The 19181-nt window shown below is 34.2% G+C and overlaps 1 protein-coding gene and 1 non-coding gene across 2 annotated transcripts in view; one reads left to right on the forward strand and one right to left on the reverse strand.

The window, feature by feature from the left end:
• LOC135153151 (26S proteasome non-ATPase regulatory subunit 7-like) overlaps positions 1 to 19181 on the reverse strand; it is a 40289-nt gene that overhangs the window by 17700 nt on the left and 3408 nt on the right. The window lies entirely within an intron of this gene.
• Positions 7605 to 7691, forward strand: TRNASTOP-UCA (transfer RNA opal suppressor (anticodon UCA)). The gene has a single exon. It is a non-coding gene; the product is annotated as a tRNA-Sec (tRNA).

Raw genomic sequence — 19181 nt, forward strand, 5'->3', positions numbered from 1 at the left:
TAAAACTCCGTTAATGGTCTCTTATGGGCGACTAATGGTGCGTTAAGACGGTATCAAAATCGCGAATTTAAAACCCACCTTATCTGGAAATGAGCAACATGTTCTCGATAAAGGTGGAAATGAGATGCATTGAGATTTCATTAGAGCGGGTTGTTAAGACTCTCCCATGAGATGTTTCTTCAACGCTTCATCTCCCTTCAAGACGAGAGGAATGATCAGGGCTAAATTGATGTAAAACATGCCGCCATGTGAAGAGCCTCGTTTGCCTTTAATCCTTATTAGCCCAGAAAGCCACAAAGTGGTACACATTGACTGACCACTCTGCGTTTAATTTTTCATGAAATTGACACAACATCACGAACATTGTGCTTCGTATTACACTTATGAAAGAATACCACATCTTTATAGATAATTGTCTTTTAAGATATCCCCTGGTTGACCCCCTTCCAAACCCGGCCCTGAACATTGACTGATTTACCAACACTAAGAAAAAATGTCAAGTTTGCACCTATAGATGCTTCCCCGGTAGCACATCATGGGTTCAATCTTGCACCCAAAGTGAAAAAACAGCATATTTCCTGTTTGCACTTGAATAGCTCCATGTTTGCACCTTGAGAGGTGTAATTATGCACAACTCTACATCCTGCATGATGCGAAATATAGCTAATTGCACCTTTGAAGAGGTAAGAAAAAACTCATTACGATGCAAATTTGCACCATAAAGTACTGGAAAAAGTGGGAGACGTAGGGGGGGGGGGCTAAATTATGATCAAGCCCCCCGCCCCCGCGGGTCCGCAGACCTTGAAAAGGGGAAGATGTGATATAGACGAGTGGGGGGGGGGGGATGGGAAGGATGGAGATGGAGAATCTGAACATAAAGAAGAAGAAGAGCAAAGAAATGGATGAGGACTGAATGGGCCCTGTAGTTAGTTCTTTTAGACCAATGTCCATCCGCCTCTTGCAATGTTCTCGTCGATATTTTTTCATGAAAACGTGAGAAATGCGTCGCGGTCGTGCGATATCGCTCGCGAAATCAAATGGAAAACTACAGCCCTCGATGAAAATTGAGTCAAACGAGCGAGGAGGAACAATTATCGGCAAGATTTATGATGCTCCGTGGACTACCAAATCCGCGATTTGAGCCCGTAATTCACGCCCCTTCGACTCGGTTGGCAAGCCCCCGGGAGTCTCGGCCGCTCCACGCTCTGCAACCGCACTGGATTCTGTAACACGGGCACCGAATGCATGTCAATTGTCACTTCAAATTACCCCCATTATCATTATCTTCTTAATGGATATTTCTTTCTTTCTTTTTCATTCTTACAATATCCGTTTCGACATTAAAAATGTTCGGCTAACCACAATAAACTAAACCCTATTCAAATGCATTTGATGCATAGGTATGCTGCGATATATAGGATAATATTAATGAGTGACAAAATGAGAATCCCCATTGTATGTAGCATGGTAGGGTAAAATTGGAAATGACCGAAAAAAACAAAAAGAAGAAAAAAAAGTCTTATCAAACGTTGTTGAATGATAAATCCTATACTTAAAGGTCAAGTCCACCACCCCCAAAAAATGAAATGATTGAATAAATGGAAAAAATAAACTAATCATAACACTGGAATTTCGGACATGAAATAAGAAATTTATGACATTTGATAAGTTTTCATCATTAAAAAAAAAAAACATATTATTATTCAAATGAGAGGGGTAATTGTGTCACACGCTTACAGATTTGGCAATGAGGAAGCTCTAAAATGAATCACGATTACGTTACAATGGTAAATACAAAATCCCATGCATGTGTTTAAGGAGGAATCAATTATCAAACCTTGTCTCATATTACAACGGGGGGGGGGGGGGGGGGATAGAATATTAATTATCAAATCGCTGCATACTGACTAGGATGTGATTAATAGGCGAAAATATATGTGGATATCCCCAAAGTGCATGTCCTACACAGTAAAAGTGCTATTTTTTTTATACAATGCTGTTTACTGTATGAACATTACAGTCGTTGCTTAAAGAGAAATTCCAGTAGTTGCAGTAAACACTGATTTCATGAGAAAGTCTGTAAAACCAGGCTTAATTGTCAGTATATCATCGAGGATCTAGATCTGGTACAGTTACATAAACTGAACTTTGTGAAATATATTAGATATATAGGCCTATATAGTTTAAATTAAACACTGGTTTAACTATGATGGAGAGCCAATCTGGGCACAAATCTCTAACAGAACACATTCAATTTATTAACTCATATGACACCCAAATTGTTCATAATTGCGTGGGAATGATAACTGAAGTATTTTTCTTTATATTAGGAAAGCCAAATGAAACAAAATAGTAAACATACGAAATATACAATATAAAGAGAATTTTTGAACTGCTGGCTCCCCATAATTTTAGCACAGAGTTAGACTTCAGAATACGGCCAATATAGTGTTTAAAATCTTAAAAAGCAAAGTTTAATATTCAATATTTAATTGTCAATGAATTAAGTATGGTTGTTAAAACTGTTAAAGAACTACTGTAAGGGCGCGTCGTGGTCTAGTGGTTCTGACTCCCGCCTTTCAAACAGAAGGTCATGGGTTTGAATCCTAGCCATGGCGTGTTTTCCTTCAGCAAGAAATGTATCCACACTGTGCTGCACTCGACCCAGGTGAGGTAAATGGGTACCGGCAGGAAGTAATTCCTCAAAAAGCTGTGCGCAGCAGAATTGGTAGACTAGCTTAGCCGGGGTAATATTGATTGATTGATTGATTCTTTATTTCCATGCAAAAATTAATCATACAACATAAAATATATTGACAATATTTCACGGTAAAATAACAATAAACAATCATTGCATGGGAGGGGACAGTCATAAGCACAAAGGCTTGAAAAAGGACGCCCCTCAAGAAAGACTACGGCCCTGAATAAAATCAATATAAGTCATATTTAAATATTTAAAAACAAAAGCAGGGCCAAAAGAAAAACACATCAAGCATGTCAAGAATACTCTAATAATAATAACACACCAGCCGCGTATCGATTAATATTACTATGTTTAACATAGATACGTCGTATAAATACAAAAAAATACAGTAAGCAGTATGATGAAATAACGATAGAACAATATCTCAACTCAAATAAGTGCTAATAATGGAATGCTTAAACTCAAACTTAAATTTTTTCAATGTAGGAGCACCACGTATTGTTAAAGGTATATCATTCCAGGTATCTGGACCAGTATGTCTTATTGACCTATGGGCTAAGGCGGTTAGCGGGTTTGATAAATGTAAATTTGTTGAGGTTCTCGTAGGATAATTATGAATAAATGAATTCAAAAGGAACATATGATCAAATGTTATTGGTAATTGACGACAGTGAAACCTAAACATAAACAAAGCAATTTGAAATTTATGTATATCATCAATTTTTAAAGTCTTGAAATGGTTAAAGAGGGGACCAGTATTTTCATAATAACCAGAATTACGATTATAACAAAAGATAGAGAACAGTCAATAACAAAGTTACCAAAGCAAGGTAACAAAATTAATAATTGTAAATTTATCCGGTAAACGCAACAAAGTAATTTCAGCATGTATTTTCAAAATACAACACTTAAGTTCAGAATCCAATTTCGATGGTTAACTTATAGTATTACCATTTTGTATTTAACTTTGTTACTCTTTCATAAAAATAATCAAGTCATGCTACTAAATAAGACACTAAAATAATGGAAGGGGGTACTAAAATTCGAGGATAATAAAGAAACACGGGATAATGAACCTAACCAAATGCCACCTGGTTGATTCTTGAGGTATATATCCTTCACCAAAGATACCATGAAAATTGAGTTTTTATTCTTCAGAACCATACCGCCATTGTTTATTGATAATACTCATCAAACCAAAACAATGCCATAAATAACCTCTTATAATTAAGAATGGGGATTCTGCCTTCCAAGTTGTGCTGGCATTATATGTTGACGGGCTCGTAGGAAAATATCTGGAGTTTATCATTATGAAAACCTCAGATATAAATTCAAGTCTATTATTAAAAGAAGACCCGGCTCCCACTGACTGACACGTACGACAAGAAAAGAGGCTGGCAGCCCGCGTAAATCTCGACCAACGTTGTGATCGTAAAAGTTTGTTGTAAAATGTTTTGATGGATTCTGCGCTGCACCTCACCCCTTTGAAAAACGAAATTATGGAGAAAGTTATGGACTTCAAGCTTTATTGCTCTGTCGTTTCCATAGCAACCACCCATCATCCAGTGTCCACCTTTATTGTCCTCTGCATTATCTTGGCTACATATGGAAAGAGTGATAAGAAGACGTAACTTTCAGGTTTAATTTATAGGGTAAAATGAAGATGTACGGAAAGATCCTGTTATATGGATGGTGACACGACTATGCTCCTACGACATTTGCTCTGTTCCCAGAGGATATTGTGTTATAGAGTTAGGATTGTAATAGAGTTTTTGCTTTAGAATAATGTACAGATAAGGATTAGGGTTTATTTAGTCTTGGAGGTTAGGTTTTACGTTTGGCTTAACGTGCAGATTTTCCATCGGAACAATTGTCGCCGGAGAAAATGTCATGGAACCATACATGCATCCTTATACATTCATGTAGGAGCAATGATGGAAAAGAAAAATACTCAGGTCATTACAGTAGTGGTATTCGCAACAAACAGGTACCTTTCGAAACAAAATACTTTTTTTTTCAAATGCTCATTATTTCTGTTTTTATACTGTTTTTATTTTTCAAAATCAACTATTTTGAAGGCTACCATTACTTTGATAATCATTTCATAATCTACTTATCCAATATTTTTCACAAATCAAGTTGTAAGAATAATAATAGTTATTGTCTTGATATGGTTTATTTTATTCACTATTCAATTGTGTCTTATTTTAATTATTTTATCTCCATTTTGTATGTCTTTTTAGAAGGGGGAGGGTCGTTAAATATTTTGTTTCTTCCCTTTATATTTTGTTCATTATATTAAACTTATTTTGATGTATAGGCCTACATATATAAATATAAAATTTTATTTGCTTCTCAGCTATACCCAAATAACTTCAGTCGGTTATAAAGAGAATGAGGGCTTATATACTTCTAAAATGTAGACCTCTTCATTAAAAATAATCATGCCATGCTCATATTGTTCACAAGAAGGGTGGCAATTCCATTCAGTTAAACTTTCCATTTGAAAAAAGAAGGATATAGATTGAAAAATGTCGGTGGACCACCGGGTACAACAATAACAAAAGTCAGAAATAATGTCATCTCGCATTTAAGGCAGTGTAACGTCGATTTTTATTACAATAAATTTTCCATACATTATTTTTTTTTGGCCGACTTCGATCAAAACTATAGCAGAATTAAAGGAAAAAGACTAAAGTCGTTTTTGTTTGTTAATTGTATTCATTTCTTATTTCATACCTACCTATTTATTCTTTTATTTATTTATTTATTCATTCATTCATTGATTCATTTATTTATTAATTTATTTATTTATTCACTTACTTATTGATTGATTGATTGATTTATGTTTCATGCGTGTTCACATCATTCACAATCACAAACATCATACATGAGACAACAGTGATACATGATTATTATATAAATTCAATATTTCATAAAAGAAAATATTACATAATCTATCATTAATAGAACGCACAAAGGTCTTGCAATATAAGCTTGAAGCTTGAGTCATTACAAAAACCTTATATACACAATTAGTGATCTTATTTCATTTTAAATATAAATATTACAACAACACAATTGAATCAGAAAATGAAAAAAAAATCTAGATAGTTATGATTTCATTGCATATGTTGCACGTTCAACGATGCCCTTGGCCTAAAATTTGTTTGTACTATATATTTTGATTGCTCTTCTTTCGCCCCCCCCCCCTTTAAGAGTGCTGGCCTCTACGTCAGAACACGCAAGCCAATCATAATATTAATGATAATAATACTACCCGGAGGCCTGATATGTGTATGATAACAAAGGAATTATGGGTGAAGGTCGAGCCAACGGGTCGTCTGGTAGATATACCAAGCGAACCCCCCCCCCTCTTCTTCCAACATAACTGTCTCACCTTTCTTCATCTCCATATCTATCGAAATATTTCTTACACCAAGTTTCATGTTAATTACGGATTTTGTATTTAAAAAAAAAGGAAAGAAAAAGAAATCGTTTAATAAGGAGTTACACTCTGAAATTATATGAAAAGATATTAGGATATACACTCTAAAAAATATTTGGTAAATATGCTCCGTGAGGGTAATTATGTGTCCAACCAACATTGGGCATTTTTATTTATCCAGTGTGATGAAAATTTTGACCATTCTAAAGTAATTGCTGCATGCTTTTTTTTTAAATCTTACTGGACAATATGCTTATCGCATTGGGTAAAATATTGCCCAAAATTGGTTGGACACATAATTACCCTCGTGCTGGTTAAAATTTACCCAATGTTTTTTTTTACAGTGTATGTCATTTTAAAATAGCAATCAAACCAATTGTCGGTTTAAAAAAACAGAAAGGGTAATGCTAGCTTAATTTCAAGGAAGCAATACTCCAGATATTTCCCTAAAAAATATATAAACAGCAAAGTTTAGCATCTTGATTGAATGTTTATTACTTTTATCCTTCATTTGATTCATTCATCTATTTTCATTGATTGATTGATTCATTCAGTCAGTCAGTCAGCCAATTACTCAATTAGTTGTTTATTCTTCTATCCATCATTATCTTGTTATTTTGTTCATGTATTTTATAGGTCTGTGTTAATTTGTCTTTATTTCTAATTTTATTACCCTCAACCACAGGGTTCTTTTATTGAACATAAGAAAAACATTCAACATCGTTACATTACAAAACATTTTTTAAATATTTATTTATCAAATCATTTGTTGTTTTTTCGATAAATTATATTTCTTTTAGGCCTATAGTTTAGCACCTACATTTCCTTTCAAAAATGATCAAAATGAGTTCATGACATTATTCTCTTGTCTCCATGAAAAAACAAAGTACCATTTGGCTTTCAATTTTCCCATAGCTCTACTGCAAATAGCAATAATCAATAGGCCTATAAATTTATGAGGAAAAATCAGCCCAAGCTGTGAAAGTTTTAACTAAAAACTATTAAAATAGAAATTTCTTTCCTTTCCAAATAATTATTGATATCACTAATAATGATTATTATTATTTATCTTCGTCATTTCTGTATATACTTTGAGATTCGAATTTTTGTAAGAAGGCCTAAACATTGTGGGAACCTGCATGGGTTTGGGAATCAATAGAGAGTAATTTACATCCTGAATCGGCTCTTTTATTAATTTGTACTGTTTGAACAATAATGGTAAAATTATTCTGCAACCTCAATAGATTTAGACGCCCTATTCGATACACCCCTTTTTACTAAACTGTGTACTAATATGTCATTATTGACACAACTCGCTCTGATACCACTAACTATGCACGAACACAGCATTCCTCGCCAACTGCGTATTGATTGTCGCTCACAAAAACAGTGCGTACGCTTGAGCGCACCGCACGGAGCACGGTATAAGTACCGTAGTTTTACTCTCACGCCGCCCGGATGAGCTTCACTGGTGTGGTGTGCAGGCTTCAAACCTGTAGCTGTCTAGCGGCAGAGTGGTTCGATTCCACCTTTCGGGCGGGCCAATTTTTTTGAACTAATTAAATGAAAGTAGTAATTATCCCTTGTTAATCTCGTACAAATTATATACCCTGATTCGAATGCAAGGGCGAACAGTATAGCGTCACGATGAATGGGGTTTTATTCACTGCTGTCAAAAGTGTGATAATATTATATACTTTGAATCCTCAAGAACAATCTCGGAAATGCTAGTCACTTTAACAATGTTTATCCCTCTCAAATATCTAATCTAACTATAACTGTAGGTAGTATGAAGTATACGATGGCAAGCAAAAGGGGATTCATGCATAATTATAAATACAAAGAATCGACACAAGGAAAAAAAACTTTGGAAATGTTCATATTTTTAAAACTTGACCTTCTATAAAAACAATGGGATTCATTTTTAAACCAATTATTTTTAACACAGCTAATTACTGTTGACTAAAATAAAATGGTATTTTAAGCAAATATGACTCTTTAAATTCAGGGGTATGTTGATTCCCATGGTATCCGAGTTTTTAAAAAATAGTGAGAATATAAATAGGTAATTTAAAGAAAAAGAAACGAGAAAAAGGTCACAATTAGGCATAAAGGCCAACAGTATTAAAAGTGGTCATCCGACCAAAGTATTAGCTCATTGTTTTTATATGGAGAGAATATGAAGCTATGTACCCATTATATTTATCAAACGACATTTTTTCATCTGCTACACAGGACGATTTTATACAACGCTGTTTACTATATGAACCTTACACTATTTGTTTAACCGTTTAAACAATCATGTTTAATTTATTGAAAATAAATTGAAAATAGATATTGAAAATCAAACTTTGTTGCTTAAGATTTAAACACTTGTTTAAACTGTTTAAACAATTACTGTAAGGTTCATAATATAGTAAACAGCGTTGTATAATTTTTTTACTATGTATTTTTACCCTGAAATTACTCTATATAACATGCATATTTAAAAATTGATCCTTAGGCCTATATACACCTTCAACATAATACACAAAACACAATTCCATCTTTTTCTTATATTTCAATAAATCACTGAAATATAAATAAACTACATCATACAATAAAAGGAAACTAAAAGAAATATTATAAATGAAAAGAGATAAAGGCAAAAAAAAAGAAAGAAAGAAAAAAAAAAGGAAACAGATTATGCGATACAGGACCGCACTGTATTAGGAAAAAAGAAAAATCTACAGAATAAATTCACAGGTATATTTTGGAATTGTTTGTTCCACAGGAGGAAAATATTGTTCGCCCACCGACCCCCCCCCCCTCCATATGAAAATCACCGAAGGAACTTGAACATGTTTTGAATAACCAAAACTTATTCTCAGATAGTTGATTGTTCGAAGTAGGCCTATATCACAGATAACATTATTTTGAAACAGTACCGTGGGAGGAAGTGAACGAAAAGACACGTTCGTCTTGAACACTCACTTCCATTTCCAAGTAGAAGATGTTGACGACATTCGATGATTTATGAAGCGAACATATTATTTTTCCATGTCTGATGAATACACAAACGGAACATGTTACATATCAAGGATTATTTTGTTCAAAAGAACCACATTGACAAATGATAATAATGATTTTTTTTCATAATGATGATTTATGTAATTCAATACATAATTTTGATCAGAATGAAAATGCTTCTGAAAATTCATTCTGGCTTCAGCACAGACCTAACCCCCATCAGTCGTCATACGTTCATGTATATCTTGGTTTCTTTCTTTCTTTTTTGTTGGACGAATGTCAATCTTTAGTCTGAATCCATTATCACCCTTGCTCATAAATTACACCAAGAGTGGTGGTTGGTGGGGGGGGGAGCTCAGGGGCACTTACCTTCATGGCACAAAGTTTTACACGATATATATATACCCTCTGACATGCAGTAGCACTCCTCAGAAATAAAGATCGAAATGAATTTTTTGGTTGGAGTGAAGACACATTTTTGCTTGACAATTTTCATTGTGTGCCCATACATTTTTTAGTATGAAATCTCTGATAAGCATCTCTTGAAAAATATTTTTTCGCATCTGTTAAGTTCAATATTTTAAGAATCTTTTGCCCAGGGGCTGCGCCAGTGTATTTTTATATTTGGGGGTGGGGGAAGCAAGACAACCTATTTACAGGAGACGTATTTATTCGTATATTGAGTAATAACTTTTTTTTAGAGTGAAACGACACTAAGTGATCCTTTTTTCTCCCTTTCTTTTTTTTTCTTATCCTCTTTTTCCTTTGCTTTTTTTAACTACTTGAAAAATCTTTCGCGGCCCCTAGCCACTGTAGCACCACCCTTTGCGTCACGTACTATTTTTATATACTTCAAATCTTAAAAGAAATATTCCTATATCTTCATTTTCACGAATATTCCTTTCCATGTCTTTTTCAGACTGAATTCACGGCGACACATTTCTGTTCGCGCCACTCGCATCGGGCCAAATCCTCGACAAGCGCCCCTGATGGATGGGTGAAACCCCGTCACGGTCGTCTGTTCGAATCCGAGGTCTGAGCCTCCGTCCCTTCTCACTTGCGTTATAAGCCTGAATCCGACGAGGCTGGACTTAAAGTCAAATAATTAGTTGGGGCGGACTAGCAATCTGTCATCTGGTCCATTTTGGATTTGACTTACGACGATTGGAAGAATGGATCGAGAGAAGGGGATGCAGAGATGGACAGATTGAGATGGATGGAAAACTGGAGACGGATATGGATTGAATAGAGAGCGGAAATGTACTAAATATGTTATACCGATGATGAGAATTATGGGAGGGTGGTGGTGGGTCGACCCCCCGCCCGAAAAAGTAAAATAACATGAAACCTAATATGAAATAATATGAGAAAATGGTTACCTGTTTCAGTGCAGTCCTGAAACAATACTTGGTCGATATCATCTCGTAAGTTCACACTTTTCTAAAATAACGCTATAATGGTGGTGGTGATAGTGATAAAGATGATGATGATGATGGTGATGGTAATGGTGATGATGGTGATGACGATGATGATGATGGTGGTGATGGTGGTGGCGGTGGTGATACTGATGATGATGGTGGTGATGATGATGGTGATGATGATGGTGATGATGATGATGATGATGACAATGGTGATGATGATGTTGATGGTGATGATGATGATGACGATAATGGTGATGATGGTGATGATGGTGATGATGATGATGATGATGGTGGTAGTAGTAGTGGTGGTGGTGGTGGTGATGATGATGATGATGATGATGATGATGACGATGAAAGTCATGAAAATGATAAGTAATGGTAATATAAGTTATGATCATGATGTTAATGACAATGATAAAAAATGATAGCGATAATAATAACAACAATGATAAAACTAACAATGATGATATCATTATAATGATAAAAATAACAATGATAATGATCATAATCAATACCAATGTAATTCTACAAAATGATGGTAGGAATATTGTTATTTAAGTAATATAATAACAAAGGTAATGTTGATGACTGTTTTTAAGATCATCGAGAAAATATTTGTTCTTCAATTGTCTCATAGTAAGTGAGCAGTTCATAAGGTTGGCTACAATATTTTATTGCACACCCACATTTGTTTTTAAAAGGTCATGCATATAATGACATTCTATAATGTAAAAATAGAACTCTAAGCGTATTGTGTTCAAAGGCAGTCTAAACTTTAGTAAAGATTCAAAAAATTATATTAAACTGTAAATATTCCGATCTGGACGATTTCATATTGTATGGAACATTTTGTCAACAATTTATAGTTTCTTAGCTGAATGCTTGAGCACTAAAACTTTCTTTTATGCCAATGATAAAGTTAAAGCGGGTAGTGATTTGAAAAATTAAAATAACCAACAAAAGTGTTTGAGTACGGGTGAAAATAAATGTGAAAATGTTGTGTGTCGTACTGGACTCAGAAAAGTCCCGTATGCGCGCAAAATTCTCACCCCTAATTCTTCAATTGAAAACAATTTTTTGTTGGTTGTCATTTTTTTACATGACTACCCGCTGAAAATATCAATATCAGCTGGGTGATTGCATAATTTTCCAATGTCATAAGAAATTACATCTATACTATAAAAAAAAATTAAATTGATAATAAATTTAAAATTTGAAAACAATTCTTAAATTTACCGAAACTTAATGCAGCCATTAAAGCATCATTCCCTTTAAAAACCTGCCAAAGATTTGTTAAAGGTCCACTGATGTGAATTATCATGGATATTATTCTAATCTATAAATTATTGAAATTGTTGTCTTACAACCGTTCACTGTATAAACACATCGATTCTTTGTCAAAATCTATCATTTTGGAAAATATCATTGATTCTCGATAATATTTTTTTCTCACTGAAGGCTGTTTGAATGAACAAATAATGACAGGCCGGGTCGGGTTTTTTTTTCGATTTGGAAATAAGCGCGAAAAAACAGAGGGGGGGGGGGTTACACACTTTATGTTGGGCAACATACTGTCCACTGTGTCGGGTAATGTATGTTGGTAAAACATATATATATTCTGGGCAATTATTTTCCAATCGAGTAAATTTATTACCCAATTAATAGTTTTAATTACCCAATTTGGACAGATTTTAACAGTTGTGTGGACAGTAACTATTTTAAGAGTGTATGCTAAAAAGTTTCAAAAAATACATACGAATTTATTATTTTTTATCGTTATTCCAAAATCCTCACCTATTCCTTTAGGTTTTTTGTGCATAGCACATATGGAAATTAAGACAATTATAAAATCAAGATACCCTTTAATTCGGTTATTGAGCTAGGCATCACAGATTTCATATCGCTGTTATCTTGTCGTTAGCAGGATAAAATTCTCAACCTCTACGTGTGGTCTCCTTAAGATGTCTTGGATGTTGTATGTCACAGTTTAGACACAGAATGCACAAGCATCAGTTCAAGGTCACGGGGTTGTCTGGGGCGGGTCATACCTTATATTAATCTTTCAAGAAATATTCATTTTTTTGTTAATTCCATAACGTATGACCGGATTGAAGGGTGCTGTCGCTTCATAGAGAGTTGAAACCGTTTATTTTTCTTGGTGTTCACTTTTTTTTGTGTGCAAAATATGTTTTAAAATATGGGTAAGTAAACGAGATGAGTGTTGTAACCCACCAACAACCATGTTTGAAATGGATAAATAAAATGACTAAAAGACTCTTAATTAAATTAAAATCGGAAAACGGGTTACCTTTAATCTTCATTTTCATGGTTGTTCATTAACCTTCTGCATATGATATGCTATTTAAAATAAACATTTTAATTACTTTATTAAGTTTCATTAGATTTACCCTATATAGACTGACGGTAATCGTGGAATTTGGGAGCTTTTGATAACACGATGGAAGCCAAAAAGATACTAGTAAGACCAGAGCAATCTCAGTCGTCCTAAATAACTTTAAGAATAATAAAGGAGACGAATCAGATTGAGGGAGGTTGAGGAGTAGAAGGAGGGGGTTGAGGATGAAGAGAAGAAGAGGAAGAAAAGAGGAAGAAGAAGAATAAGAAGAGGAGGAGGGGAAGAAGAAAAAGAAGAAGAAAAGGAAGAAGAAGAAAATAAGGAAAATGAGGAGGTGGGGGAAGAAGAATAATGAGAAGAAGAAGAAGAAGAAGAAGAAGAAGAAGAAGAAGAGGTAGAAGAAGAAGGAAGAAAAGGAGAAAAAGAAGAAGAAGAAGGAAGAAAAGGAGAAAAAGAAGAAGAAGAGGTAGAAGAAGAGGGAAGAAAAGGAGAAAAAGAAGAAGAAGAAAACTGAAAAAAGAAAGAAGAATGGAAAGAAAGAAGAAGAAGAAGGCCCATATTGCTGCTTTCTTATAAAATCCATTATAATGTATGTCATGATTCTACCCATTTGATCGAAGTGCCAGAAATGCGACAAGGATACCTTGACCAATTCAGAAAATCAACCCAAATTTTTTAACAAAATAAACCATAATTTCATATGCACGTGTTTTGCCCAATTGCTTGACCAGATTTGACCGTTATATAAAAAATATTTCTCAGAAGAAAAGAAAGGTAGAAAGGAGGAAAGAAAGAAGAGGAAGAAGGACAATCGTCTTCATTTTTTTTAATCCAAAGTGTCCGTTCATTTGAAGATGTCTTAGACGGATTCAGAAAAAGAAAATGTATATTATGCAATCTTAAAAAAAGGAAATTTAGTTGGAAATTTCTATAGATAACAGGCACAACAAACTGCAGTGAATGATTTGATACAAGCACATATTTACTTTTCTTCGTGTTTTGATCATTATTTTTTCTATTCCATATTCATGATAATCATAGCAACATGAATTTTACCATATATACACCACTTCGAGGTAAACGTGTCACTTGTCAACAACGGTAATTGTTTTGACGCGGCCGGAAAACAATCTTCCATACTTTATCGTTCCAAAGTGAAACATTTCCTGCACGTAAACTTGTCATATTAATTTGGAATATAATCTATATCAATTACACGTACGTACAAAAATAAGCGAAATAGATTTGTTTGCGGAAGAAAAGAAAGGTGTAAGTATGGGTGAATTTCATCTTAACAAAGTCTACCTAGCTACCGGATGAAGAAATTATTTCATAAGCAAGATTACTATCTTGTTTATTCAAAACTAATATCTTTCTATTCGGAGAAATGATTCTAAAATAGCATGTCTGAATAATGATGCAAGCAAGAATATGTATGATTATACTTTGTGTTCATGAAATGATAAAAGGCGCATATTGCGATAGAAGGGGAAAACAATAATATGAATATCGTTATCTAGGCTTTCAGTGTAATATATTGCCGGAATATCCTTATTGGATTAACTAGATTCTACGGCAGGGGCGGCACCCCCTGGGTACTTGTGCGTGTGCCTGTTTAATCCAAGTTAAATGGGAAAGAAACAAAACTGAAGGAAACTAAAGACGTGACACACTTACTAGCTTTTTGTATTTTATTAGATTGAATATTTTCCTCATAATCATAATGCAAAGCATGTTTTTATTCCTCTTGATCGTGTTTTTTTTTCATTTCAAATCCACAATTTTTTAATGAATTATAAAATACAAATGAAAGTGGTGATTGTGTGCATCATCGAACCCCTCATTTGCCATCTGCCTGTATATAATGATACTTATGCTAATACGTATCATTGTTTTACAATTGTACAATTGTATATTTTTAAGAGGGAGCGGGAGGAGCACCCGCAGGCACAATATGAAAATATTCAACAAAAAATGAAGCAAAAAATATGAAAGCCCTTCATTGTTGTCTCATTGTTTTCATAATTATAACCCTCATTAATGTTCATTTCAAATTAACCCATCAAAAAACTACCATTAAAAACATTCGCATTAAAGACACCGCTAAATATTATGTCTTAAAATCATCTTGCCATCAAATAATTTTTCTGAAAATTTCACAATAAAACGTAATAATGGGGAAATCTTGTTCAATAAAACGTGACTTATGTACAAATGGGATATCTTTCTTATTGTTTAAGTATCAACTGAAAATACGGAACAATTTGTTTATTTGTAATGGCAATGTCGTTTCCAGTTGAATGTTCGCAAGTTCAATGTTCTCAGATAAATATCATGGCACTGGGGTACAGATAGGGGCACCCCCTCCCTCGAAACCAAAATGAAGAAGAAAAATCAATGAAAGGCACAATGGTAAAAAAAAAATATTCGCCTGAATATTCAGTTTGGATTCTCGCCCCAAATCATTGCAAATTAGATATTTATTCTATAAATGTTTATCATCTTTTACTCACTCGCGACTATCATAATGACCCATTGTTTCATAAACTGAAAACCTTAAAAATCTCTGATATCAATACGATTCAAGTAGCCATCTTTATGTTCAAATATTTTAATTATCAACTTCCTCCGTCCTTTAATAATATGTTTAGGTTTAACAGGTCTGTTCATTCCTACCCAACCCGCACATCAGGAAACCTTCATCTCACCAACCCTAAGTTATTAATAACTCATAAATCAATTCGACATTACGGTCCTGATATTTGGAACAACTTTCCAGACAATGTTAAGTCATGTTTAACAATTAATATACTCATTTAAAGATACTATTAAAGGGATGGTCCAGGCTGAAGATATTTATATCTCAATGAATAGAGTAAAATTCACAAAGCAAAATGCTCAAAATTTGATCCAAATCGGATAACAAATAACGAAGTTATTGAATTTTAAAGATTTGCATTATTCCGGTGAAACAGTTCTAGGCATGTCTTTATTAATATTCATTAGGTGGGCTAATGATGTCATATCCCCACTTGATCTTTTGTATTTTCTTATATGAAATTAGGTTTATTCAAAAATTTTCTACCAAGAGCTAAAACAATTGGACTGACAACTGATTTAGTGCATTAGTTATTTATTGCTGCAACTTTTTTATCATGATGGAGACACATCACTACACATGTATGAAAAGTGAAACATTTATGATTTCATGTAATAACATAAGAAAAAGCAAAGTGGGGATGTGACATCATCAGCCCACCTAATGATTATTCAAGACGTTGTGCATGATATAACTGTTTTCACAAAATATTGATAAACTTTAAAATTCAATAACTTCATTATTTGTTATCCAATTTTGATGATATTTTCAGCATTTTTCTCTGTGAATTTCACTCTGTTTATTTAGATGTAAATATTTTCAGCCTGGACCATCCCTTTAAAAGAAAAACCATCGAATCATATGCATCCCCCTCTTCAAGTTAATTATTCAACTGCCCTTTACTTCACCCGCACCTGCACCTGCATTGCACCCACTTGATCAATGAATAAAGAAATTTATGTACCATTTTACGAGGCCGCCATCATTTTCAAGCTTAACCGCTCACGATGGCGGTATCCTGCATTCGTTTAAACTGGTATTTTCTTTTTAATTTAATATTGCTTTTTGTTGATATTTATTTTTCATTGCTTTATTGTTTTGTAAAACTTAAATGTATCACCTAGATGTTATGTTGCATATTTATCTGGAATGCAGAAATAAAATAAAATCAATCAATCAATGTAAAATCTTTGATAAAATATCCTGAATGCTGAAGAACACAATTATTTGTATCGATTTTGATATAATATACATCTCTCTTATACAGAATCATAAATCTATTAATTTTAATAAATAAATCAAAATGCTATATATACGAAGAATATTTCCTGGGAATTTTCATCACAAACTGATGACCCCCCCCCCCCAAAAAAAAAAGAAGAAGAAGAAGAAATGGTCCTGAATGTTGCAATTCCTTGCTGTATTCTTTGGATATTTTGATTGCAACATCTACCAATATTCAAATCGCATCTTCCACATGTTATTTTGTGTTTCGGCCTTGTTTGGTTTTGTTCTTCGTCGTAAATCTTTGTCTAGGCAATTAACAGCTATTTTGTCACGGTTTTCTTTTAGGGAGCAGATTACTAGTGTATAAGCTTTATTCTTTTGAGTAAACCCCGATAATAACATGCAGTATTTCTCTTTACAATGTCTTATCGATTGTTTATGAAGCATATATAGCAATCTTTGTTTGTACACTTTCTCGGTTATACACATGCAACCGAATGTTTTAATTACATTTAATTTAATGGCTTGCAATATTTTTTCTGTTGGAAATAGATAAATACGAGTTTGAATTTTATTTTGAATAAGTCATTTTCTCCATACTAGACACATTATCCTTTATCATGTTTATCTACATCATGTACATGACTGTGCGTTGTTTGGCCTGATAATCGGCTTACGTCCAGCAAAATGAAGTCTGATAATTTTAGTGATAGCAAGGGTCAGAGTAGCTTGCAAATACATATCAAGTACTTGAATTGGGGCTTGTTTTAACCTTAGAAAGTTGGTTAAGATAATGGTTTTATCTCTTCCTTAACCGATTAGTATTCTTTGTTCCTTAGAGTCTTTGGCGTCCCATAGTCCACTCATCTGGCGCCAGCCTGACAACCGGCAACTCTTCCTGCTTCAGTGTGCGCATGCGCGGGAGGCCTAGGGGGTTGCAGCGCTTATCATCACCGAGTCAACGCTGGGGAGCAATTTTTATGATTTACTTTTCCGTTATGATGAGAGATTTTCTTGTCAAATGACAAGAGGATTTCTCTCTTCCTGATACAGGAGCAATATCATTATTAGAATGGTGATTAGGTACGCATGCACGGGCAAACCACACAATGGTGCATCCATTGAAGAAAAAAAAGAAAGAAAGATAATACCTGTATTTTCTGTGTGCTGCATGCATGGCCTTCATCATTATTTTCATAGATTCAGGTGTATGGGTATTTTTTCATTCATTACTTTTATCTTTTGACGAATATCCCAACGAGCATTTTCGTTAGTGTTTTAGTGACAGACCTTTTACGAAAAACATCAGTTTGCTGATAGGTGTTCCGTCCCGCAAGTGGTAGTTTTTGTTTAATAATGAAAATATCGCATGATATAAATATATATCTCACACAAGTCATGAAATAAGCACACAAATCATACCTTACGTAAGTTACGTTGATATCACACAGCAATGTTGTAATCTCAATCGTAACCGACCATTCATCACTACGCTATTTTCTTCATCAAGAAGTCATAAGAAATAAGTGTCTATAATTTGCAACTTTTAAACCCCGGATCAGATTGACCCAAAAATGAAAAAAAAATGACCCGGAATAAGGTCCGAGGTGACTGACAAAATGAGCCAGATTTGATCCAGTTTTGGTCACTTTTTTTTTTACCCAGAACGGAGTGAGGCCCTAAACGGGCCGATTTCAATGTCATTTTTTGAGAGTGGTTGTGTATGATAGCCGAGGTGTTATCTCTCCTTGTATAAAAACACGCGTTACATTTATTTTATTTTCATGCTACAGAAATCGCTCCCTTACCATACGGCTTTGTATGCCCCAATCTCTCTTCTTCTACTTCTTCTTCTTCTCCTCCTCCTTCTTCTTCTCCTTCTTCTACTCCTTCTTCTTCTTAATCTTCTTCTTCTTCATCACCATCTTCTTCTTTCTTCTTCTTCTTTTGCCTTCAATCATAGACCTTCCTACATATTAAGAATCGCCTCCATTGCCTCATTTTTCATCCACACCAATGAGTCCTTGCCATATTATGTCCATTCTTGCCAGCTCCTTGGTCAGTCTACCTGTCACGATGCCGAACATACGTGAAATCTACAATTACTGGGTCAATATCTTGTTTGATGATATTCTTAATTGCAGGTGAGCTACCTTCCAAGGCAGATTTGTTTTACAATATTTTGTTTTTAGCATGCATGTGATCACTCACTCGATCAAAAGTTCAACAACAATAGCCTTATACTGAAATGGCCTAACAAAGGGAGGGGGTGTATACTGGACATGTATCCCGTTTGCCCCAAAATGGCATTGTGCCTGCTGCCCTTCATTTTTTTTTTAAAGATTGTATTCTCTTCTTCAATGTGATCACCTTTTCTGGCCGAGTCGACCCACTTTCTTTCCCATCTTGGGTGTTTG

Source organism: Lytechinus pictus, chromosome 2 (assembly GCF_037042905.1).
Source record: "Lytechinus pictus isolate F3 Inbred chromosome 2, Lp3.0, whole genome shotgun sequence".
In the NCBI taxonomy this organism is placed as follows: domain Eukaryota; kingdom Metazoa; phylum Echinodermata; class Echinoidea; order Temnopleuroida; family Toxopneustidae; genus Lytechinus; species Lytechinus pictus.